The sequence below is a fragment of the Podarcis bocagei genome, assembly GCF_964188305.1.
Source record: "Podarcis bocagei genome assembly, chromosome: 12".
In the NCBI taxonomy this organism is placed as follows: domain Eukaryota; kingdom Metazoa; phylum Chordata; class Lepidosauria; order Squamata; family Lacertidae; genus Podarcis; species Podarcis bocagei.
In genome coordinates this window covers 45,255,066-45,282,090 of record NC_138137.1, presented here as the reverse complement: position 1 = coordinate 45,282,090, position 27,025 = coordinate 45,255,066, and the positions used below count along the sequence as shown (strand labels likewise).

Genomic DNA, 27,025 nt, shown 5'->3' with positions numbered 1-27,025 from the left:
AAATCATCAATGCGCTAAGTAGAAAGGAAGTTACAACCACGCTGCAAAGTTTATTGCACAATTCTCCATCAAAATTTGCAATAAAGAAAGCAAGGAAACTGTACCAAAGGCTGACTTTAAAACAGTAATATGGAATGCCAAACTTTTTTACTTTTTTTTTTAATGCAAGGCATGAAAAGCTTTGCAAACCACCTGCAAACTTATCTCCAGAATTTGAAAACGATGCTTGTGAGATCTGGGATTCATCATGTATGCGATTCAGTTGGTGCATTCATTCCTCCATTGTCCAAAAGCTATTGCATAGCATGAACATTTTCTTTTTTAATTCAAGTTGCAAATTGTGCTCCCTTTAAATGACATCTGCTCATTAGCAACACAATCGTGCTACTTTCAGGCAAGAGTTTTGGATGACTCAGGGATCTAATCATGGTGTACTCTCGGTATGCTTGTCTTGCCTCTCACACATATCTGTCATTCCATAAGCACATGAGGTCTATATTACATGGATCAAGAGTCCTCCACGAGGACCTGGGCAGAGAAGAGCAAAAGCATCTCTGCAAAATAATCAATAAGGATGTTCTTCCTGAAGTTTGCAGGACTCATGCCTAGGGATGCACTCAAGGCTAGGCAATGCTTGGCTCAAATGGAAGGTGAGAACCAGGAGCCAGTGAAGACTTCCCTTCACAAATGTTCCTTGCCACAAATGTTTCTGGGTAGGCAATTAATTTGGGGAAAATTAAATTGGGGCTTGTGGTTGCTCCATTGCATATTACTTTGGGGAAAACATTGATTTAATCTATCTAGACATGATTTGGGGTGTAATGAATTGAGATGACCGAAAGAGAACTGAATCCAATTAAAAAAGGATCTGTAGGGAGACTAACCTGAGTAAATGAACCAAATAGGAACCCATTTGGGCTGGGGTGCAAATTCATTGAAGAATTTACCCAGAGAGATTTGGTTGGGAAATCTGATGGCTTGACTTCTGTGACATGTGGTCTCCACCTCTGCATCTGTACATGCACATTAGCATATGCAAATGTTATGCAAATTTGTCTGCCTTGTGTACTAAATCTTTTAAGTACCTAGCAACACCCCAAGCCAAAGAAGATTTCCCAGGCTTAACCTTGCATTGAAGGGCTGATGCTGGGGAAACTGTTTGTTGCTAGAGGGCCAACAGCCATATTCCACAGGGGCCTCTCTTGCCAGAAGAGTAGATGGGATTTTGGTTCCCATCCTTGGATATCAGCCTCTCTGCAAATGTATGCATTGTCTCTATCTATTTGCATGAAGGCTGGTTTGTGAAAATGTTGTAGCATAAACATAAAAGGCATGTGCAAGTCTAAAACTTTATATTGGTTTTATATCAGGATAAGCCAAATGGTCACCCAAAGAACCCTGGGAACCAGAGTTAGGGAAGAGTGCTGAAGATTCTCTGCTGAAGATCCATCATGCTTTTTACAAAGCTATGTACCTGGGTACTTTGTGGTAGAAGGTGTTCAAGGGATTTACCATTAAACTAGGTCGGTGCTGTATGGTAAGAATGGGGAAATGTTCTCAGCTTGATGGCTACCTTCTCTTATAGACAACATTCTGAGGGCCGCCTACCAGATGCAGGTGGGTCCAGAGGCAAAACTGGATATAATCAGAGAATAAAGTGGGCAGACACAGAGGCCTACGAGGAGTAATGAGTGTGAATCTAACCTTTGTCTAGTCGACTGCATTCCAGGTACAGTGGTACCTCGGGTTACATATGCTTCAGGTTACACACTCCGCTAACCTAGAAATAGTGCTTCAGGTTAAGAACTTTGCTTCAGGATAAGAACAGAAATTGGGCTCCAGTGGTGCGGCGGCAGCAGGAGGCCCATTAACTAAAGTGGTGCTTCAGGTTAAGAACAGTTTCAGGTTAAGTATGGACCTCCGGAACGAATTAAGTACTTAACCTGGGGTACCACTGTAAATGAAAGTTGGCTATTTCTTCACATACATGCACACACACACAAACTCATCTCTCCATCAAATACTGTAAATACTTGCAGCCTATTTAAGGATTTCATTGACTGCCTTTTTCTGCATGCAGCTGGAGGTTATTGCACACCCTTGGGACTGCAGCTGCCTCGACTTTCTCTGTGCAATGCAGTAAGAAGGGAGCCATTCGGCTCGAATCTATCTATACACACCTCAGCACATGTTCTTATGTAATGTGTAATGTGTAATATGGCTACCTTTCTGCCGATATACGTAGGAAGGGAGAGAAAGAGATCAGTAGCCTACTTGACTAATATGCTGCATTTGATGCTATTATAGAACACTGTGATTATACAAGGCGAACTATGTATTTTTAAAGGGTTGAACTGGAAGATTACAGTTTTATGAGGCAATTGCTTTTGGAGCTGGTAATATGTAATATTTAAATGCATGAAGTGAGAACGAAAGAAAGTGTCAGAGATTCCCTTCTTCTTCATCTGCAAAGGATGTCATCTATTCTCTGCTGATTTGCAGTTCTCTACAAATGAAAAAGAAATAGCTCTTTCTTAGCAATAATTTAAAAGTCTCCAGAGGATATATCAAGAGAGACCTAGATTGACTCTGACAAGTCTAAATCCTGTCCCTGACATTTCATTCTGCCTTTCACCTCCGTTAGATAAAATATCCATATTTTAATGTAGCAACATTTAATTTTTCTTCTCGAGTGCATTCCTATGGTTCTTGGGATGAGAGGAGGGGGCAAGGCAATAGAAAACCTTGGAGATCTCCCTATCCATGGGCAGCCACTGGATGTCTCGTCCAGGCTGCTGGGGAAAGATCTAGGGATATAAATTCTTCTGATACAGCCCTAGGGATGTGGGAGAAAGTCAGTTCCGTTCACATTCTAATCAGAACTTACCTAATTCATACTTCTCAAACCAATCACAAACTGAAACACAGCTGTCCTTTGAAATTCTGAATTTTTCAGTGCAGTTCTCCAACCAAATCATGCTTATGAAAAAGTATCAGAATAATGTATGCATAAAATGGCATGGCATTAGGGGAAATCACTTGCTAAAAGTATTATCAAATCTGAATACGAAAATGTATACATTAGGAGCAATGCACACTAAAACCATAGAATCATAGAAGTGCAGAGTTGGACAGGACCAGTGTTTCCCAACCTTGGGTCTCCAGCTGTTTTTGAACTACAGTTCCCATCATCTCTGACCCCAGGGCTAGCTAGGGATGGTGGGAGCAGTAGTCCAAAGCTGGAGACTCAAGGTTGGGGAACACTGATCTAGTCCAACCCCCTGCAATGTAGAAATATTTAGCCCAATGTGGGGCAAGAACTCACAACCCCAAGGTTAAGAGTCTTATGCTCTACTGACTGAGCTATTCTGCAGGTAATGCTGATGAGTTTTCATGATACATATATTTTAATGCATCTCTAGTCTGGTGTGGTGTTTCCAGTGTGGAGGGTCATCTTGAAGGACCAAACAGAGAGAGGGTTCAATTGTGCTGTATATTGCAGCCCCTCCCTACAGATCTATTACTGCAGAGTTGAGGAGCACTCAGCTCAGAGCCTGAATACGGATGTCCATGCCAACCTTCACCACCTTTCCCCAACCACACTTCCTACCAGGCTAGCATGTTTTGAGCTGGATTGTGATAATATTTCTTGCTTTCCTGGCTGGAGGATAGAGGCAGGTACATGAAGGTGTCTTGAAACTATCCCAAGGTAAATTTACATTTGTTGCTCAGCCCACATTTGCCCCTGACTCAGCTCTCCATTGGCATGTGCCCCTCCCCCCCCGAAGGTTTCCCAGAAGTGAATGCAGTGCTCGGGCTGAAATAGATTCCCCAAGCCTGTAGTAGTGCAATGATCAGGGACAGGTTACAACTTACTATTCATGTATGCAATGACAGCCACCATGATGCTGGTAGCCCAGAGCTGGAAAGACAACAAGCGCCGTTCCAGAGTGGATTGGCAGAATAAATTGCTGGACTATGCAGAAATGGCAAGAATGACCAGGGAAATCAGAAATCAGGAAGACCAAAATTTTAATAAAGAATGGGAGAAATTTATATTATATTTGGAGGGCCACTGTAAACATTTGAACTTCTGTAATGTAACAAAGATTTTGGATTTAATGGATAACTGGAAAATTGGAGTGACGTATGATATGCAGTAGAAAAGGTTAAACAAAGAACCCATGGAGGGGAGGAGCGAAGTCTAAAGATTCGGAAGAATCTTGTTTATTTTAGGGTTTTTTTAATCTATGATTGTGAATTTTAATATTAATTTGTAAAATCTAATAAAAAAATTAAAAAACCAACAACTTACGTTTCCAAATGTTCAATATGAAATTTACTGCAAATACAGGTATCTGTTTCAGAACAGTGTATTGGTATATTCCTCTGATGCATTTTAGCATTTGTGGGCAGTCGTCATCGCCCCCCCACCCCGATTTTCAAGATTGAGTGGAATTAATACCCCCTCTCCCAAACCAAGGTTCATTAGATGAAGCTAAAGTGATCAAATCCTCTAGGTGATCAAATATAATGTTGCAAGACAAGAGGCTTACAACGCAGTGCTAATAAGATTAAGTGAAAGGAATCAAAGCCAATTTATGTTTGGCAGTTTGGGGAATAACATTTGTGTCAAGATGCACAGTAATCATCTAAACATGGGAATAATCTACCTCGTAATTAAACAACAACAAACCTTTGTCAATAGTGCACAATTCTTGAAAGTCGGCAGAGGCGGCGTTAATGTAAACAAAGACTAAAAAGGGTTCTTGAATTCCAGAGGCTGGAAATGTTATTTGGTGCTCATTCATGCTAACAAAATGTAACAGGCATCTGCATAGCAGAATGTGGATGTTTATCGATCAGATGAGACTAGGCGACTTTCAGTGAGCTGGGTGATATGCCACTATATGGAATTAATCATCTGTGTGCCAGATAGAGAGCCATCACCCCAATTACTATTTTTTATGCCTTAAGCCAGGAGTTGCCAATGTGGTCCCCGTGGGTGCAGTGGTGCCCTTGAGGTCTTCTCCCAGTAACCACTAAGTCTACAAGTCCCCCTCTCCATATATATATATATATACATACATATATACACTTGAAGCTTCCAGTTGGGCATATGTGGGGTACAAAAGAATTCAGTGGGTTATTTTATTCATCTGTTGACTTAGGCATGCTCAAAACTCTTTTCTAATCCGTCAGAATGTCAAGGCAGCTAGCCCAAGGTTAGCACCACACACACACAGTTAGCGCCACACACACACTGTTAGCACCACACATGAAAGGGGAGAGGAACGGGTTGTGTGAATGACTCTCTTTTGAGACTTTAAGTGTAATGTGCAAAAGAGGAATTTGCACTTACCTCCCACGGAGAGCTATGTGAAGAATCTGGAGTCTGAGCATCCCACTTCTCCAAAAATGCCTTAGCCTCTCACCCATATATTACATCTGATGACTCTTCTTAAGCTGAATTCATACCACCAGCCCTGGATTGCAGTCTGTCAAGTGATTGGTCATGCCCTTGATTCCACAGTCCCAAAAGGGCAGCACCTATGGTTTATTGTAGATGTGTTGCATGTGCTCCTCCCGGGGTTGGAAAGGGGTTAGTTTAACCTCCAGTTTGCTAGTAAAACTGAATTACTGTGTTGTTATGAAATGATGTGTGTCTAAAAAGTGTGTCACCAACATGAAAAGTTTGGAAAGCTCTGCATCGAGGGCTTTACGATAAGATACGATATGATAATCTTCATTGACATTGTCCCATACAGAACAACGAAATTGAAAAAATCTACATAAGACATACAAAAACCAACAAGCCTGCTATCCCAACTTGGTTAGTCCCCTAAAAACTCTGATACCCCATTTTAAAATACAATATACTCCCGTAGTGACTCCTTACACTGCATTTTAAACCAAAATTGCATTTGGATAGAAACTTTATATACTAATAGTAACATCTTAGACTTTGTTTGGTGGCAGATTAGCAGATTAGCAACCAGTGCAGGTCTCTGAGCACAGGTGTTATATGTTGTCAGGGTCTCACTTCTGTCAGCAACTGTACTGCAGTACATTCCACACTCACTGCAGCTTCTGGGTCAAGTGCAAGAGAAGCCCCACATACAGCACAGTGTCAGGCCATGGCTTCTGCTTCAAGGGTGGAGATACAACCATCACCCTTCTCCCTGCTGGAGGCCTCAGAGCCCACACAAAGAATAACAAGACACATGAGGAATCATCTTCCACCCAGCAAGGAGTCGACTGATATACCTGGTGGCATGTGAAGATGGAGCCTGGTAATTTCATGTTTCTGCCTGAAGCATTTCCTAAATCCTGTATTTCTGCCGTCACACGTGATAATTGCTGGCATTTTTTTTTTTAAAAAAGCTGCTTCTGCTGCTTATCCTGAGAGCTCCCGGTGATAAATCTGTGCCTTACTGCAATTGTTTCTTTCATTGGTATAATGAAATTGATATAAATGTCTCAATCTCTCTCTCCTCTCCCTTTTGCAAAAAAAAATAGTGAAGCTAATGTGTTACTTGAGGAAATGTGATCCTGCTATTTTGAGAGTAATTAAAATGTTTCACCAAGCAGACGACAGATGTGATAACATGCGACAAGGTTAGGGACTCCATGGGTGTGATTCACAAGCATATATATTAGCCTTAATCCACTAATGAATTTGTATTATTAGTTGGAGGAAAGATAAAAAATTTCATGGATGCTCATTATCTCCTCATACATGGGAAGCAGCTTTTCACGGAGAAAGGAAAGAATCTTGCTCTTTTCACAAAGCTTTCAGGCTCTCTTCTCACAAGCAAGTTCAAAACTGGATGGCTACAACATCAAGTGATGACTTCACCACTATTGCATCACCAGTGAGATCTGCAACAAAATTTTGAGGTGCGAAGGGCTCCTTTCACTGTCCTATTTTGTCAGCCATTGCTAGAAATGGGGAAGAAGCTCAACTCAGATTGCATGTAAAGGAAAACCATCATCGTTTGCGCTTTCCCTAACAATGCACAAACCAAAATTGAAATTTTCACTTCTTCAAATTTTGCAATGCAATTGTCCAGCTAAGTAACGTGTATACAGGAAAGTTAAAATGCACATATTAGTGAAAGTAACATAAAAATCTATATATTTGGCCAAAACTGCAATAGTATGCTGGCAAATTTTCATGATGACTTTTTAAAGAATTGCAAACGGAAATGTGAAGAACTCTGCTTAAGATTGGAAAAATGAGAAGCTGAAAGAAACTGAAACTGACAGATTCAAGCATCCTTAGCTATTTCCTCTTTTATGTTATTCCATTCCTCTCTCACAAATGGTATGCAGTTAATTGATCTGGATGGAATGGTTGAATTCATATATTAATACAAATGATGTGTTTGTGTGTTAACTAGAGTTGGCCCACCAGTGCCTTCCTCCTGTGAGAAATAAAGGTTCAGGAGGTCCCTAAGTTATTGTGGACCTGAGCTGTTCAGGACTTTGCAAATTAATGCAATAATATTGAACTTGGCTTTGTAACGGATGGGCAGACAATACAAGTTATTTTGCAATCCTGTCATATCTTACCAGCCAGGTGACCCCATCAGCTGTCTGGTTACTGAATTCTGCATCAGCTGCAGCTTCCAGACTAGGCCCAAGGAGACCCCCACATAAAGCACATTGCAGTAATCTAGACTTGTGATTACATGGACTACAGTGGTCAAGCTACTCCTGTCCAACAACAGCAGTAGCTGTAAAATCAGACAAAGCTGGTGGCAGAGTTGCTTCCAGGAGTACTCCCAAGCTATGCACCTCTTTCCTTCAGAATGGGTGGAGAAAGGAAGGCAAAGGCATTGGGGCAGAGGAGGAGAAGGAGGAGGGAAACAGTGTTGAGAAGAAGAAAAGGATCAAGTGTAGTACAGTGGTACCTCTAGTTATGAACTTAATTTATTCTGGAGGTCCGTTCTTAACCTGAAACTGTTCTAAACTAGAGGTGTGCTTTAGCTAATGGGACCTCTTGCTGCTGCTGCGCTGCCGGCACACGATTTCCATTCTCATCCTGGGGCAAAGTTCTTAACTCGAGAACTCTTCTAGGTTAGCGGAGTTTGTAAGCTGAAGCGTTTGTAACCTGAGGCGTTTGTAACTCGAGGGACCACTGTACGCGGGGGAAGCGGGAGGCACTGTGGGTAAAACCTCAGTGCCTAGGACTTGCTGATCGCATGGTCGGCAGTTCGAATCCCCGCGGCGGGGTGAGCTCCCGTCATTCGGTCCCAGCTCCTGCCCACCTAGCAGTTCGAAAGCACCCTTAAGTGCAAGTAGATAAATAGGTGCCGCTTTATAGCGGGAAGGTAAACGGCGTTTCCGTGTGCTGCGCTGGTGCTGGTTCACCAGCTGCAGCTTCGTCACGCTGGCCATGTGACCCGGAAGTGTCTTTGGACGGCACCTGCTCACGGCCTCTTGAGCGAGATGAGCATGCAACCCTAGAGTCGGACACGACTGGCCCGTACGGGCAGGGGTACCTTTACCTTTACCTTTACAGGTTACATACGCTTCAGGTTACAGACTCCACTAACCCAGAAATAGTACCTCAGGTTAAGAACTTTGCTTCAGGATGAGAACAGAAATCGTGCAGCAGCGGTGCAGCGGCAGCAGGAGGCCCCATTAGCTAAAGTGGTGCTTCAGGTCAAGAACAGTTTCAGGTTAAGAACAGACCTCCAGAACGAATTAAGTACTTAACCCGAGGTACCACTGTATATGAATGTTGGTGGCTGTGGTGTGTGTGGTCGTTTGTTGCAATAAATGTTATACTTTTCAAGGTTCTTGTATTAATTTTCAAGACCCTGAACAATTTGGCCCAGGATACCCCAAGTACCATTTTTTTTTAAAAAAATATTTTTAAAATTAATTACCCATTAATAATGGTCCAGTTAATAACATATCAATTCATATCAAATCATAAATCATAACCCAAATAATAAATCAAATTATACATTCCAAATTAAAAGCCAATTAAACATTCTGAATCAAATAATGTCAAGTACTATTTAAACCTTGCCCGGTCACTGTGGTCTTTAGAGGAGTCACTGTTTGTGGCCCCCCATAGTGCAGATGCTTGTATCCAGCAGGAGCCATGCATCTAGTATTATGGGCTCCAGTTTTACAGAACTGCCTTCCAGTTGTGGGCAGACAGGCCCCATCCCTGCTGAACGTCTGACAACTCCTGAAAACCTTTTTTTTAAAAAAAATAATAATATCAATTTTAATTGATTTTATAGTTTTAACTGATTTATCATTCTTGCGCTTTATCTTTGAGGCTATTGTAGTTAAATGCCATGTAAGTTGCTCAAATAAATAGATAGATAGATAGATAACACATTGGAAGTGAGTGCTGGCATAAGCGTCTGTGTGGCACAGCTTTAAGACTGACACCTACGCATGTATGCTCACTGTAGGAACTGAACAAGTTCCCTTAGAATGAGTCAGACCATTGGTCCATTTTTGCATAGCATCATCTACAATTGGTAGCAACGACTCGTTCTCAGCCCTCTGGGGGGAGGCCAGAGATTGCACCAGGGAATTTTTGCATGCAAATCATGTACTCCGCCACTTCAGCTACGGCCCACACCCACCCACTGCATACACCACTTATTTACAATGTCATTACTAATATGAGAGTTAATATATATTAAAAATATATTTGTGTAAGAGCGAAATTGTATTTTATGCATGTGGTGGAAAGCCCAATGAGTAATCTCTTTGATTAAATGTTAGAAAGTGTATGATGCAGAATTATTGCTCAAGATTGCTTTGCAATCCTTACACCTAGCTGAAGTAGATGCCCAGGTTTGAGCTGTGGGAAGGGGGAAATCTTTCCATATCCCTCCCCATACTGCCCAGCATGATCAGATAGCTAGGCAGGCACAGAATCGCCCCGATGGATTCAATAGATCTTGGGATGTTAACTAATGTACAAGAATGGCATGTAATATCTTCTTTGCCAGCTGCTTAAAATATGGGCTAGGAGGATCAGAGAGATTTACCACACAGATAAATGTCATGTTGCACAAAATAATTGGAATGCAATGAGAACTACATTATGCAAGCAACATCCTCCATCCAGTCAATGGAGTTGTAATGTGTAATTACTATGCTATGAGTAAATGTGAGCAAATCACATCTTTGAGACTTCTCTGATGCGGGATTGAGCCTCCTATGGCAAGAGGTAAGACTGAAAATTCCCAGGTGCTGACTGAGAGGCGGTGGTCCACAGAGGCAAGAGGTCACCGCGCTCCCATGCAGACTGTTGTGGAAATAGGATAGACTGAACGTACGACTGGAACAATTAGAAATGAACGCTGGCAGATTCACCCATCCCTACTTACGATTCATCAAGCCATCATGGTCCACCACCTGTATTGAAGCTTCCCAGGTGCTTGACAATACATGTGGGTTTCCCCTTCTGTTTAAGTAGAATCGTAGAGTTGGAAGGGACCCTGAGGAACATCTAGTCCAACCCCTGCAATGCAGCTGTCCCATATGGGAATCGAACCTGCAACCTTGGCATTGTCAGCAGCAGGTTCTAACCAACTGAGCTACCCAGGCTGCATTTCTGCTACCATGTAATCCATGGGACCCCGCCAAGCTCAGTCTAGTTTACAGATGGTGCCTTCATGTGCCTTCAGATTGTATCATCCCATTCTGGCCAAGCATAATGAGCAAGTGGTTTACTAAGGGTCCTTTGGACACCATCAATGGCTTAGTACCATGTTGGGCAGGCTTGATCAAAATGAAAATAAATCCTGATTGCTTTCTCTCTTCTTTTCCTCCTCTTGCCTATTACACAGCGCTCAAGCCATACAGCTGATTGGTAGTACAAATCTTAGAACCCCTTTGCAATGACTAACAGTCCTAATTATGATTTTGGAGTGATAGAATTCCAGGCCTGGGGAGCTTTTAACTGTGCAGACCAGGGAGGTGAAAGGTCAGCACCACAATAACTGCAATCGCCTTTGCTTCTCAACAGAGCGAAGTATGTGTTAATGAGAGTTAGACCTCAATGCCAGTTCACAGCGTTTCACGGCAGTCTCTTTAATGACCAAGAAAGCATGTTACTCATTTTCCCATGTCATGGCACTGATTGTAAAGCACACACTGCAAAGCACACAGTTGGTTTTGAAAGATTTTGCCCTTTGGCAATCTGTGTACTCCTATGGGGGGGGGTGAACACATTGCCCTTTTCTTTTCTTCTTTAGTTCTTCCTCTACCCCCCCCTCGGAACTTTGTAATTTATTACATTCCTTTCTTGCATGTACATGCACCTTGGCACTGTGTTGCTTTCTCACCGAGATTTGGGGAAGATCATGATGGAACACGTTTGCTGGAGGATGGCAAGGAGGTATTTGTATGCAAGCGTTAAGCAGAGAGTCCAAAATTGCCTATATATGGACAGGCGGCTTAAGCAGGAACCCAGGGAGGGAGCTGAGAGAGTTCTTACACTGAAATGGGATGCTTACAGAGACAGATGTGGAGAGAGCACACGAAGCCAGGATGATGAAAGAAATTGAGCACTCTCACTCTGCTGGTTTCCAGAAATCAAAAAGTATTTTTTCTCATTTAGCAAAACAGAAACTTCCTCCTCCCAACGCAACATTGTGCATACTTACAAAAGGATTATAGGCTTCTTCTTTTTTAAAAGAAGTCTCACTGTACATCAGACTTCACCAACGTGGGGCCCTCCAGAGTTTTGGGAGGACAACTCCCAACAGCCCTTGCAGTGTTGGCTGGGACTGATGGAAGTTGTGGTCCTAAACATCTGGAGGACTTCACGTTCCAAACATCTGGAGTTGTGGTGTTGGACATCTGGATAACACCAGGTTGGCTGGCAAAGCTTGCCTTTCACAATTGTCACTTTTTTATTATTTTGCAAAGCCAAACCACTCAGTACACCACTGCATCAAGTTAACTAGGTCATCATCAAGAGGCAGAATTGGTTCATACAATGGAGCAGAGCAGAGCTATAATCTCCTGACAGCAGCGACTCCTGGCAACAGAAAGGGGTACGATGGCAGGGAGGTTGAGGCCATATGGGTGTACCAGTAGAAGGCTGGTTTGGCTCCTCTGATGCACGAGTGAAGCCCTGATCTCACCACTGTCTCCAAGCAAGTAGCAGTGATGCTGCTGAGAGAAGGCTATTGCTATGATTCAGCCACACCAGGTGATCCACTGCTGTCAAGAGGCTTACTGAGATCCCAGGATAATCATGGGGTTGTCTGTTATCTAGGTACTTTATTTTAATTATACAAACAGTTCAATATGGAGTTGAAGATGTAGATCGCTTGCAACCCAATCTAGGGCTGGCCAAGTCATGCAGCAGGGTGAAACAATCTGGTTCATCATGAAGAGCAGGTAGATGGAGATGGGAACTGGCACATCATTCAAGCTCTAATTCAGGCAGCAAAATGTATTGGGCTGACACATCCCCAAAGCTTATATGATTTTAAGAAGGTCACACTGACTTCAATGGGACTTTCAAATAAATATACGCATAGTATAACAGCTTTATAGCTGTTGCAGTCTTCCTGTTTTGGGTGGCATACTCTGGTCACAGCTTGCCTCGTAATCCATTTTATGAATGACATTTGCCGTTCACTGCTATCTCACCACCAGAACCTGCTAGACTTGCAGAGCTGGATCTTACATTGGCCCAGGCCACAAGTAACCTCAAGCACTGCTGGATCTTGCCTTGCTTGCCTGGTGACATCCAGTTGCCAGAGGAGACAGGGCTCCTGTGCCTCCAACAGTTATGCAGAAGAGGGCAATTAAGCTGGAGCTGCTGTGTATCTGACTTCACAAGGGACAATCATCTGTTTGAAGGAATCCTCTATTTGAAAGGCTGTCTGGCCCAAGCTCAGTTTAAATGTAAAGAGCTGTAAGAAGGAAAGGCACGGGTCTTGCTTATTCATCAATAGTTAGCAGAACCTGCAGAAGTGGACTTGGCAGACACACAGATCACCTGGTCTTCCACACTGGTAAAAATGCATTGCATTGCTATTTATTTTAAAGTAATATTTTCTAACTTTGGATGTATTTATACATATAATAGCATATACAGATTCTATGTAAACCCATCTCATCTTTTTTCTAGCATTGCAAAGGGGCCACCCTGATTTCAGCAAATGTAGTTTGCACGTACAGCTACATCTGCTGAAATACCTTCTTCTACACAACTGTTAAAGGTGCAGGAGCCCTGTTTTCTATGGCCACTGACCACCATACCTGTTGCAAAGAAGGAATACTGGTGACCATGCCCTAACCATGTTGGAGTCCTGAAGCATGTATATGCTTTAGGCCTAGTTCCCCCCATCTGTCAGGGACTGGACTGAGGGGGACGAGACTGAGGAGGAATGGTGGAGACTGCCTCCCTCCTCCTGAACCTTCTAGAGAAGAGGAAGGCAGTATTGGATTACAGCAGTGGTTTGAGGAAGGTCACAGCTCAGAGACAGGCGAACAGAAGAGTTGGGAGAAGTGAAGGCGGGGACAGAGACAGAGCAGCCAGCTGACACATTATCACTGGAGAGCATTTCTAGGCCCCCTTCTTCCAGAACCCGGCATGCATTGAAAGTGGAAGAGCAAATAACTCAGAGACAATTAGCCCCTGGCGGCCACCATAAGGGGAAGTGCTGTTGCTAGGAAGGGAAGGGGGAGGAGCTCAGTTGGAGCAATGCTGTTAAGCTAAGATGCAGTGTATAGATTCCTCTCACTGTGAATATTGAATATAGACTTGGTAAGAGCTTCCTTGTCTACCTCCTTGGCTGTCTGCCTTGGGGGGGGGGGGGACTGGAATTCATTGAACCTGACACCACCCATCACTTTGTACATAGCATCTCTTATGGCTCATAAGAACATAAGAAGAGGACCATGCCAAAGGCCTATCTGGTCCAGTATCCTGTTCTGACAGTGGTCAACTGATTGGCTCTGGGAAGTCCACTAGGAGGACTTGAGTTCAACAGCACATGTCCCAGGAACTGACATTGGAGGCAGAACATGGTCATCTTGGCTAGTAGCTACTGCTAGCCTTATCCTCCAGTTGCCATTTAACTCATGGAGGGTGCTTTGTGCTGCTACTGCATTTTCTCCTTCTGCATGGTACAAACATTTCCTTTATTAAATAGAAGCGTCACCCCTGAAACCCCAGGCCACTCCACTGCTCACCTCAGCATATGAGATTCAATGTAGACAATTGACAGGCACCAGGAAGCTGGCAGCCGCTTGAACATTACATGAGCTTGATGACACTTTGTAACCTTGCAATTAGGTGCACTTCTTTCTTTCATAACTCTGGCTTTCTGCCATTCAGCATATATATATTTAGAATGCCTAGGAAGAAGGGACCTGTTGGTTGACTTCTCTAAGAGCACTGCAGGTCAACAGAGAAGACCTCTGAGTGTTGGGGCTGTAAGATAAGGGAGCACTGGCTTTCCTTGACGCTATGTAAAGCTCTGGCTCATGCCCCAGAAGAAACCCAATTGGATTGGAAATGAGCTGAAACGTGGCACTGTCGATTTTATTGCTGAAATCAATTGCACAACATTGAATAACACAAACGAGAGGGATGTTGCTGAAATCAATCCGTCTTCCTGTTTTTTTTTCGGGCACCCTGTTATGTTTGGCCAAAGCCCTCAGGGGAAAGACAGAGCTTTTCAAGACCAGCAACGCTACTCAGAAGCAACCAGGACTACATGGAAACAGGAAGTTGCCTTATACCACACCAGACCATTGGTACATATAGCACAGTACACTGATGTGGGTTGTTTTTTTGGGGTTTCAGGCCTTTCTCAGCCCTACTGTGATAACCTGGGACTCGGACTCGGAACTAGAGGGGTCTCAGTCCGCACTTTGCCTCAGGGAGCATCTGAACCAAGTCTGGGGCCTGATTCTGAAGAGCCCCAGTCTGCACAGGTTCCCCTGCAACAAGCACCAGCTGGGCTGAGTCAGGGGCCTGAGCCTGCCCTGGCTCCAGATGCGGGAATTACCTCGTTGCCTTCAGCTGGGCCATCACTTACAGCTGCTCCACTACCAGTTGGGTCAGGAGAGGCTGAGGCAGCCTCTGGGTCTAGTAACCCACCAACATCTCCCGAGCTGCAGAGACTAAGGTCTGAGAGAAGGAGAGACCTGAGTACTTGCAGGAGGAGTGCTTGCCTTTGGGCGAGACAGGGAGGTGAGTCACTGGGGGATCAGGACCGGCTGTTACCCCGACAAATATAAAAGGCTGTCGACCTCGCCCCAGGTTGCGGGAACAACATTGCTGTTTGCCAGAGTGGTGCATGCTCTGGTTATCTCCCGCTTGGATTACTGCAATGCTACCTTTGAAGGTGACCCGGAAACTACAACTAATCCAGAACGCGGCAGCTAGACTGGTGACTGGGAGCGGCCGCAGAGACCATATAACACCGGTCTTGAAAGACCTACATTGGCTCCCAGTACGTTTCCGAGCACAATTCAAAGTGTTCGTGCTGACCTTTAAAGCCCTAAACGGCCTTGGTCCAGTATACCTGAAGGAGCGTCTCCACCTCCATCGTTCTACCTGGACACTGAGGTCCAGCACCGAGGGCCTTCTGGCGGTTCCCTCACTGCGAGAAGCCAAGTTACAGGGAACCAGGCAGAGGGCCTTCTCGGTAGTGGCACCTTCCCTGTGGAACACCCTCCCACCAGATGTCAAAGAGAACAACAACTACCAGGCTTTTAGAAGACATCTGAAGGCAGCCCTGTTTCGGGAAGCTTTTAATGTTTGATGTATTATAGTCTTTTAACATTCTTTTGTAAGCCGCCCAGAGTGGCTGGGGAAGCCCAGCCAGATGGGCGGGGTATAAATAATAAATTATTATTATTATTATTATTATTATTATTATTATTATTATTATTATTATTATTATCTGCCTTGGCCCTGGCAAACTGACTCCTCACAGAACCCTTGGATTCAGGACCAGACCTGAACCACATTGCTCGGGTTACCCCTGGGCCCAGCACACCTACCTGGAGATACCAGGGATTGAAATTGGGACCCTCTGCATTCAAAACAGTTGCTCTTCTCCCTCTCTAATAGTGATGGCTATTCCCTACCTCCACAGCTGGAGGCAGCAATGCTTCTGTATACCAGTTGCTGGAAACTGAAGGAGGGGAAAGGGCTGTTCTGCTTGAATCCTGCTTTCAGTCTTCCCATTGGGGCAACTGGTTGACCGCTATGAGGACAGGATGCTGGACTAGAAGGGCCATGGCCTGATCCGGCAGGTTCTTCTTATGTAAGCAAAGAGAAGCGTTTCAAAACAAAATGCTGGGCTGCCTAGGAAGCCTCTCAAATATCTCAGATTAGGAGGAAGGAGGAAACAAAACATTAGGAGTAAATGCATGTTCTTTCCTGAGTGGGTTAAAAAAAAATGTTCCTCAAGGAACTAATGTAATTGAGGGAGGGCAACACTGATCTTGTCTTTCTTTTTCAGTTAGATTTATCATTCATTTTCTTCATTTACCATTAAGGCAGGTCCAGTGAGGTTGCAAGTAGTTTACGGCCTTTAACAAATGGCCTCCTACGCAGGCCTGATTTAATTAGGAGACAAGCCTTATTATTTGACCTTAATGGACTTCCTATTCAAAACGGCAGCCTCTATTTCCACCCCCTCATCAAGACAGATAATCAGCCTTCTTATTTTTCCAAGGCTGAAGTTTTGAAGGGTTGCTGAGCAGCACTGAGCCATCAAGCAGTGTTGGAAATGGCAAAGTTAGCCCTAAAGGCGCAGCTGGATATGGCAAAGCAAAGGAGGTGCTGAAGGGCCGTGGCTTAGCAGCAGAGCACCTGATTTTCATGGAGAAGGTCCCAGGTTCACCTCCAGCGTCTCCAGGGAGAGTTTCTGCCAATCAGAGTGAACAATACTGAGCTAGGTAGGACCGTGATCTGACTTTCTATGGTTCTCTGTTCCTACAGTAAAAATGGCAACAGAGAGTAACCTCCACATTGTTGTCTCAAGGCAGCTGGGTCAGGACTTGAAATATTTCAGTTCAATAAAGAGATCACTTTCCTTCCCCTTCACTCCAAATGAAGGCCTATGAATTCATTAGTTACTTATTATTGTAATAATGCTATTATTTCCAGGAATGTGTCATTTACCGGAATCCAGCTGGGTAAATAAATGCAAATGGCTAATTTTGCCTATCAACAGCCAGTTTCTATGGTACCATGTCAAATGACAAAACAATCTTAATCTCTTATCATAAAGTGCAATTGAATATCCAGATTTTGTTAATTGCATTATAGCCAAGGTTATTTGATGACTCCCCCCACCTAGATATATGAATTTATTTGTGAAAATGCTGACATTTGTATAATGTTTCTAAACTCAAATAATAAGTGTTTCCATTTGCAAACAAGTGTCTGTGGTTTCTGTTCTCAGTCCCTCCCACCCCATTTTTGCTTCCATTTTTTCAAGTTGAAAAATAATAATATAATTTATTATTTATACCCCGCCGATCTGGCTGGGTTTTCCCAGCCACTCTGTGCGGTTTCCAACAGAATATTAAACTACAATAATCTATTAAACATTAAAAGCTTCCCTAAACAGGGCTGCCTTCAGATGTCTTCTAAAAGTCTGGTAGTTATTTTTCTCTTTGACATCTAGTGGGAGGGCGTTCCACAGGGCGGGTGCCACTACCGAGAAGGCCCTCTGCCTGGTTCCCTGTAACTTGGCTTCTTGCAGTGAGGGAACCGCTAGAAGGCCCTTGGCACTGGAGCTCAGTGTGCGGGCAGAACAATGGGGGTGGAGATGCTCCTTCAGGTATACTGGACCGAGGCCATTTAGGACTTTAAAGATCAGCACCAACACTCTGAATTGTGCTCGGAAATGTACTGGGAGTCAAACATCCTTATTTAACTTTTGGTATACTTGTGACTAATGATACATAGATACATTGATGCTTTACAGTACAATCTTTTACATATCTCCTTAGAAGTATGTTCAGTGGGACTTGCACAATTATTTGGAAGTGAGTCCCATTGTGTTCAATGGGGCTTGTTTCCAGATAAGTTTCTTTAGTATTGTACCCTAAATGTTTCCAAATGGTGCAATTGTATGTATTACAATTATACAGAAAATATTTCAGGTTCCTAAAGCAATCAAGTAAGATTAGGTATGATAAAGCTGTGAAGACTTAATTTCACTCCCCACTTTGCTTTCCCACACTTTCCCCTGTTGGATCCAGCAGAATTAGTCTGAGCCTTGAAATTCATCAAGAGTGAAGGAGGAGATGAGAAAGAGAGGGATTCTTCCCAATTGCTCTCTGTCAGACACATCCAAAGTCCGTTTATGGGGCCTATTCTGACCTGCTGGTCAATTTAATCTGGCCTCCGTGGTAGTACATGTCCTGAGGTAAAAATCCTAAAAAAAGCTCAATAACTTCAATTGTCAAAAAAGCTCAACAACTTAAATCCTAAGAAAAGCTCAAGAACTTTGGTCGGCCCTCATGCATGTTCACTGCATATAATCTGACCCTCTTTGGAAAAAGTTTGGGCACCCGTGCTCTATGTAGTTCTCAAGGTAACTGCTAACTGCTCTTACCATCTCATGACCAAGGAGGCACTATGAGGGGGCAGGGGCTCAGAGACCAAGTTGTTACCAGGAGGAAACCTCACGACATAATTCCACCTTTGGGCTAGCAGATTAGAAACCTAATTTTAGATGGAAAATTATAATTTGGCTACAATGAAAAACTATTGCAGGAGTCATCTGATAAAAGGCAATTTCCTTTCACAGCAAAACCGGTTTTAGGAAGAGTGAGGTGGCCACCTCTGACAGCTGATTTTGGGTGTCTCCAAGGGGAGAGGCATTTGTGGGATTTTCTGCCTCATCTGCCAACAATACCTTGCTCAGCTTTGAATACTAAGCACCTTGATGGGAGGATGTGGGGCAACAACACACCATTTGCTGTTTCATCTCAGGCAGCAAATTGTCTGGGAGGTGAGTGTGCTTCTTCTGTGATGGTTCCTGGTGGGATACTTGCAGAATTTGCCTCATCTGCTAAAATCTCTTTGCATGTCCCCTGCTGAAATCTGAAAAGTTTTCCCATTTTGAACTCCCCATAGTTTACTCCTGTATGTACTTGTGAAACATGCAGAGAGGTCTTTAATCCCTTTCTCTCTCCAATAAACACCAATGGGAGCTCTCTCTCTTTCTCAGACTTCTTTATTTGCTGTGACATGAAGCCTCATCAAGGTTGGAAACTGACTCCCCCCCCCCGGGGGGGGGAGCAATTGGGCAATGTGTAAGCTCTAAGGACCAGCTGAAAAGTATGCTGGTGATCTCATCCTTCATAAAGAACCTGATTTCCAATTATGTTTATCAGTCACTTCAGGTAAATAGTGACCTAATTGCTGAATGATCCATTGTTATTATTGCATTAGCCAAAGGGCTGTTGCAAAGATGACGCAGGAAAGTTCTCTGTTGCTCCACAGGGTAGGATCTGAGCCAATGGGTTCAAATAACAAGAAATGGGACTTTGACTTAACATTAGGAATAACATTAGGAATAACAGTACAAGCTGTTCAGCAGTGTAACAGGCTGCCTCAGAAGGAAGTAGACTGCCTTTTCTTAGATGCTTTTAAGCGGAGGCATGATGCTGATGCTGCTTAATTTTATTTGCAGAGGCAGTTGGCCACCTAGCAGGGATGTTGTCATGGTGCATTTCTTATATCAGCAGCGAGTTGGTCTGGATGTCCTTTGAGTTCCCTCCATCTCTTTGATTTGCTTGCATATATAGGGACGCGGGTGGCGCTGTGGGTTAAACCACAGAGCCTAGGACTTGCCGATCAGAAGGTCGGCTGTTTGAATCCCCACGACGGGGGAGCTCCCGTTGCTCGGTCCCTGCTCCTGCCAACCTAGCAGTTCGAAAGCACATCAAAGTGCAAGTAGATAAATAGGTACCGCTCCAGCGGGAAGGTAAATGGCGTTTCCGTGCGCTGCTCTGGTTCACCAGAAGCGGCTTAGTCATGCTGGCCGCATGACCTGGAAGCTGTACGCCGGCTCCCTTGGCCAATAAAGCAAGATGAGCACTGCAACCCCAGTCGGCCACGACTGGACCTAATGGTCAGGGTTCCCTTTACCTTACTGTGCATCAAAGTATTGGCTGCACTTACTCAGCTGGGTCAAACCCTTCGAGAATTTCTCATCCACACACTTATGGAGACAAACACAAGAGCTGGACCTGGCTCCCACAAGCGAGACTTGTCTTCTACAGGAATTGCGTCCTTTGTCTCCGGTGTCAAAACATCAGCATACCCCACTTGTCTATCTAATCTTCTCACCTGAACTATTTATGGTATTTTTCTAGTGCCTGTCACTGAAGTATTCAAACATTGGTAGAGGAGGAAAAAATCCCTCAGAAATGTCATTTATGCACACTAATTCTTTGCAACAGTCTGATCTCTCCAAGTTTCACAATCCCCATGCCTTCTTTGTCTCTGTTTTAGGTGCTGCTTGCTTGTTGACTCTCTGCTTTCTATCAGCTTGACAGGTTTAAACAGCCATAGTAGAATTCCTTTGGCTTGAATGTTGGGCTAGTTGCCTTCTCTGCCAGCTCAGAACCCAATACAAAGACTCCAGATGGTCACAGTAGTAGATCTATGCTTTTGATATAAATCACTTGGCCTTTGGATGGAAGCCTTTGAAACGACACCCTGTTCAAGTGCTCCTTGTAGAAAGAGGCTACTCCTCCCAGCTTTAAGAAAACACATACTGTTTCTACTAGAATATTAAAACTGTGTGGAGCTTGGAGGGTTGACTCCTTGTTATTACTTAATAAGTACCAGATGAGTTTCAATGTAATGACAACACAATGTGGAAAACAATACGGAATAGCATTTTATTGCTACGAGAGCGAGCACACGCGCGCGCGCACACACACACACACACACACACAAACAAACATTTTGAGCCTTTTCCATGGAGAAATTACTTTTGTTCACACCCACCTTTGAGTTCTTCCCCTTTGGAAACTTCTGCACTACTGCAATTCAGTTGCAAATGAAGCACTATCATCTCCTATCTAAACAAAGCTGAAGTAAGGGTAATGGCCCATTGTCCGATTTATCCCTTGCTACCCCACCCTAAAACTTCAAGAGGATTAAGGAAGCAAACTAGCCTTTCACATAGACCAAAGGGACTTTGAGGACCACAGGAGTAAAAATAATTCCTTATCTTCAAACCCATTATTTCTCATTTCTATGTTGATCTGTGCCTTAAAAATAAAAAAGTATAAATTTATTTTTAAAATTTTGTGAACTGCAAAGAGTTGCCTAAGTGAGGCACAGGTAAACTCGGCCCTCCACCACTGGTCCTGTTAGCTAGGGATGGTGGGAGTTGTAGTCCCAAAACATCTGGAGGGCCGAGTTTGCCTATGCCTGGCCTAAGCAGTATACATAATAAAATAAAATTGTAGGAAAAAGTCACTAAAATCTAATCTATCTATCTATCTATCTATCTATCTATCATCTATCTATCTATCTATCTATCTATCTATCTATCTATCTATCTATCTATCTATCTATCTATCATCTATCTATCTATCTATCTATCTATCTATCTATATCTATCTATCTATCTATCATCTATCTATCTATCTATCTATCTATCTATCTATCTATCTATCTATCTATCTATCTCCACTGGAGAATTTAGGTCCACTAATTTAAGTGGGTGTACCCTGAGTGAAACTTAGCCAAGTTCCAGCCACAAGAAAACTTCATGTCCCATTCTGATCTGCTTTTATTGATGCTCCCTTAAGCCACATCAGTTTCTTTGGATCATAAGATACAAAGTTGTGCTGCTCTTCCCATTATTGTAGTCAAGGTTTTGTGGTGCATATACATATATTTCCAGCTAGCTCGCTGCTTCCTAGAAGGTGGAGGTGGGGAGTTAAAAATGTCCTGCTAAAAAAACCAACAGTGTAAGGATATCTGCTATTTTCGTAAGGACTTTTTGACCTGGGCGGAAGGAAGGTATTTTAAAAGGTATTTCACATTAAACACAAGCGAGTGCATACAGAGAATATGCGAGGTGGAAAAGGTACTATAAATCTTTTATTGCTCTGCATCTGGGATGACCACGTTAGTCAAGACTCAGTTATGCAGATTTTTCCAAAACTAATGACAATAAAAACTTTACAGCTCACTGGGCCTTCACATACTTTTTGCTCACACTCTGTCCTTTATTTCTTCTGATCCTTTGCCCCATTTCTTTGTACAGAAATAGAAAACAGTCTTGTAGCATGTCAGACCGTCAGTTCATCCAACACAGTGTTTGTCTGCACCAACTGACAAGAGGCTGTCCAGGGCTTCAGACCAGGAGTCTCTCGCAGTCTGACCTGGATATCCCAGGGATTGAAACTAGGACCTTATTTATTTATTTTACTACCTTTCTAGGCTGGATCTACATTGACCTGTTTAACTTTATTCTCCCCTATTAGAACAATATTAGGCATGCCGCTCTAAAATGTCACAGGGCATACTTGTTATTGTTATTATTTGCATTGGTTTTTTCCATCAAATGTAAGTAATTCTCAGCCACACCATTTCCCAAAATGCTGTTTCTTTTCCTGCTGCTGGTTGCTGGTTCCTCTGCTCCACCCTCTGGCATCACATTTTAATTCTTCCTCCCTCCCTCCTTCCCTCATGTCCTTTGTTATCCACCCCTCGAATACCATTGGAGAGGGGTCGGTGCTTGAAGGCAGTAAAAAAAAAGGTTAAAATGCTACATAGGGACATATGAGCAGTTTTTCACTGATACAGCAGCAGAAAACAATTAAAATTAGGCAATGAAAAAGCCAAGGTATTAACACATTATGAATGTAAAAAGCAGGATGTCATGTGTCCATCTACATCAGGCATAGGCAAACTCGGCTCTCCTAATGTTTTGGGAATACAACTCCCATCATCCCTAGCTAACAGGACCAGTGGTCAGGGATGATGGGAACTGTAGTCTCAAAACATCTGAAGGGCCAAGTTTGCCTATGAAAACTACATTATCAAACCATTCCTTAACCCTTCCATGATGCTAAAAACCAGGAGTGTGGATCTGTCCCAGCCCACTTTTCCTCTAGGGACCTTGAGGTAGCAGATATAGTTTTCCTCCCCCACCATTTTATCCTCACAACAACCTTATGAGGTAGTTGTTCATTCGTGCTGGCAGGGAGAAAGGCACAAGCCCATTAGTAGGTGGAACCAGATCCAATGGCAGGCAGAGAGGCAGAGTCATCCCCTGATCGATTGTAAGCAAGAAGGCAGGCAGGCAGGGACTGGCTGAGGGCAGAATGAGGTTGGTGGGGCAGTGTACCATTTGCCCTAAGCAACCAGCCTCCACTGGCTTCAGGGTGTCCAAAGGCAATTGGAGTAGCATAGGATTTGCCCATGTTACTATGCCCATTCCCTCTCTCACCCATCCAGATGTGCCGCATAATAACTTTACAATCTGTCATCGTGACAACTCGGGATCAGGGTTCATTGCCAGTCTGATGGCATCCTTGGGTCATAGCATGATCACTAATAGTGTGGAATAGTACTACTGTACTGGGGCAGCCTTCTGTTGCCCCACATGTGACTCTGTCACAGACCTGTCTATTCTTTCATCTGGGTTTATATTGCATATTGGCAGTGAGATTTGCAGAATGGTGTAACTTTATTTTGCAAGCTGCTCTGAGGATGTATTTTAGTGGAAGGGGAAACCAACACATCTGTACTGCACAAAATAATAAAAAGAATGGGTAGTTCCATTGCAGTCGCAGTCTAGGTGTGGATAGCTTTGCCATGCAGGCCTCCAGTCCTTCTAATAAATACATTAAGGGTGTCCCCCATTAAGCATCTATCACCCTCCTGTCTGTTTGTTTTCTGCTTTCCTTCCACATCACCATGAGTCATGCTGTGTGGTTTTTTAAAAAATAATAGTAATAGCAGGTCACAAGAAAGTTGTCCAAATTTGTCACATTGTGCCACAGCTAGCGATTTATTGGCTAGCTGTTGTGCAGCAAATGTTCTGTCTCTCTGTAGAGGTCACTCTGCTTTAAAAAAGAAAGAAAAAGAAATCCGGCAAACTAGAAAACAAAGGCCACTTGGGTTTGATACGTTCAGAGCAAATAGTTATCATCTGATTGAAGAACAATGACTCCTTAGAATGCCCAAACAGTGTTTGTTATTGTTTGGGAGCATGTGCTCTGCGGTCATCATATGATAAAACATACTGATACGGAAAAGGAGTGTGTAGCAGACACCCTCGGATCAGCTGTTCCTATCCAATTTTGGCAAGCTGCAGGAGGAAGCTATCAGGCGGGCTGCAATATGCCAATGCTGTTTGAACCACATTAGTCACTTGCTTTATTGTCTGGGCTGTTATCAAAGGAGTTTATTGCTTCTTCCTTCTTCCTTCTTGGATTCACAAAATTCCAAAGCCTTCTTTTGCTTGGGAGAATGTGAAATTGTGGGGCATAGTGCATTGTACAAACGATAGGTGTTTGCTGCTGAAACATTAGTGAATGGTACAGAGGGACAGATTCCACTCTGGGTCTGAAAGCTTCCATCTGCAATGGAATGATTTCTTGCACAAACTTGCAGCCTCCACCAACAGTATTCAATGACTGAACGTGCTTCAATGGATCAGGCTGTAGGCACAGGAACGATAAGAAACATGCAGTGGTGTTGCCTGGTATCCAGATGGCATACTAATGTCTATGTTTGCATGTATCACCTTGAGAAAATGTCTCATTATTCCAGCCTGAAAAGAAAACACATATATTTGATATACAGTGGTACCTTGGTTTATGAACTTAATCCGTTCTGGAAGTCTGTTCTTAAACCAAAGTGTTCTTAAACCAAGGCGTGCTTTCCCATAGCAGCGGGGGACTCAGTTTACAAATGGAACACACTCAACAGGAAGCCCAACATGTTCTGCTTCCAAGGCAAAGTTCACAAACCAAAACACCTACTTCTGGATTTGCAGTGTTCTTAATCCAAGTTGTTCATAAACTAATCTGTTCCTAAACCAAGGTACCACTGTATAGATATAGATGATCTAGATATAGGACTGTCAATGGTTTGGTACAGATGTGGTGGTGCTGTGGTCTAAACCACAGAGCCTCTTGGGCTTGCCAATGGTAAGGTCAGCAGTTCAAATCCCCATGATGGGGTGAGCTCCCATTGCTCTGTCCCAGCTCCTGCCAACCTAGCAGTTTGAAAGCATACCAGCATGAGTAGATAAATAGGTACCACTGTGGCGGGAAGGTAAATGGTGTTTCTGTGCACTCTGGCTTCCGTCACGGTGTCCCATTATGCCAGAAGTGGTTTCGTCATGCTGGCCACATGACCCGGAAAGCTGTCTGTGGACAAACACTGGCCCCATCGGCCTGGAAACAGAGATGAACACTGCACTCCATAGTCTAATTCAACTGGACCTAACCATCTAGGAGTCCTTTACGTTAGTGCTAAACCATAAATAAGTGTTGCCTGAATGAGCTAAGCCTTGTGTGTGCCATCCTCCTCATTCCTTTCTAGTGATGCTATAAGGAGGAGATTGGAAACAACCACTTTCTATTTAATGCTCACCACAGTCTATTGTAACGCCCCAAAGACCAAGCTGTGCTTACTGCAAACCATGGTGCAGTAACTTTCCAAGATTATAAATTATGCATTGAGCTTAACTTGTTTCAGTGAACCATAATTTACATTAACCACAGAATGTCCTTTCAGACTGTCAGGACTGGGTCATATCTAGAGGGAGCCAGGGTCTGAGAACCAGGAGTCTGGATCGGAGAGCAATCAGGGCTGGAGAACAAGCCAGGAGTCAGGACTGAAGAGCAGGATCAGACAGCAACTTAGGAGAGCAGACCTCAGGACAATCTAAGTGTCAAGACCAAAGTAGAGCTCAGACACATAAAGGTTCACTAGTGCTCAGGCAAGGGCTGCACGTCCTGTTTTGCCAAATGAGGCAAAACGGGAAAGTGCCACCCTGCCCTGTTGCCATGCCACCCCCGCCAAAACTTCCCTTACCTGCATTGTGCAGCAGCACTTGTGAAGTGGCAGCAATGATGGCGAATTCCAGTGATATCTCGTCTTGCAGAGCTCTTGCAAGATCTTCATGGAGAGCACAAGATCTCACCGGAAACTGCCTGGGCTGCTGGCACCCCTTCTTCACTGGTGGTGATGGGGACAATGCCTTGTGGGATTCTTCTGCCTGAAGCGGCTGCCTCAGCTTATTCCATGTGTGGGTCGGCCCTGAGCTCAGATAGACCTTGTTGCTCAGGCAGGACTCCAATGAGATGGAAAGTCTTCTTATGCTCCTCCCTCCACAGGAGAAGCCAATGGTCACCCTGGACACATGGAGTCGGACCAAAACCAGAACAATATTTGTGTAGAGGCTGAAGACATGCTGTTCATTACATTGGGCAGTGGTAAGCAGTTCTGGATGAGGACAACATAATATGCCATGGCTAAACAGGGGTCAGATGCTTCAATCTTCTTGTAACCACATCAGAAATACAGAGAAGAGGGCGGGGAGGAGGACTTTGTAAGCCCGGGGCTTGTTTGTCCTTGCTTACTGTATGTAACACTAAACAGCACTTCCAAGCTACATTCAAACTGGGTCAACATACCACAGGACCTTTTCTGGAAGCTTTCCACCACCATCAAAGTTACATTCCTATTGCTGAACCTAAGTTTCATTACTGGGCCCATGGTGCAGCTGATTGATCTCGTCTATGAATTAAGCAAACCCTGAGTTGGACTCACTGGGGGCTGCAGTTCAGTACAGAGCGTTAAACCTGGCAACCATGTATAACCCCCTAGGGTGTTTAATGTGAAATTAAGGTTTTACTCTCAGAAATGGGAACAGTGGACTCTGGCAAGCAAGCATTGAACGAATGGTTACTACGGGACAATCAAACTGTGCATATTTATCACCCAATACTCCACAGATTTCACGCCTTCTCTCAAGACTGGTTATCTTCTCTTTAT

At 43.7% G+C, this 27,025-nt stretch overlaps 2 long non-coding RNA genes across 2 annotated transcripts in view; both read right to left on the bottom strand.

The window, feature by feature from the left end:
• The window catches only part of LOC308569775, a 28,005-nt gene extending 11,127 nt beyond the window's left edge, over positions 1–16,878 (bottom strand). The window contains exons 1-2 of the long non-coding RNA XR_014000840.1: positions 16,021–16,878; positions 9,030–9,216 (exon numbers count right to left, since the gene is read on the bottom strand). This is a non-coding gene — a long non-coding RNA (uncharacterized lncRNA). The remainder of the gene's footprint in view (positions 1–9,029; positions 9,217–16,020) is intronic.
• A 5,212-nt stretch (positions 16,879–22,090) lies between these two features.
• On the bottom strand, positions 22,091–26,568 carry LOC308569740. The gene is made up of 2 exons (XR_014000781.1): positions 26,063–26,568; positions 22,091–24,791 (listed from the first exon to the last, which is right to left on the bottom strand). It is a non-coding gene; the product is annotated as an uncharacterized lncRNA (long non-coding RNA).
• Positions 26,569–27,025: the final 457 nt, after the last annotated feature.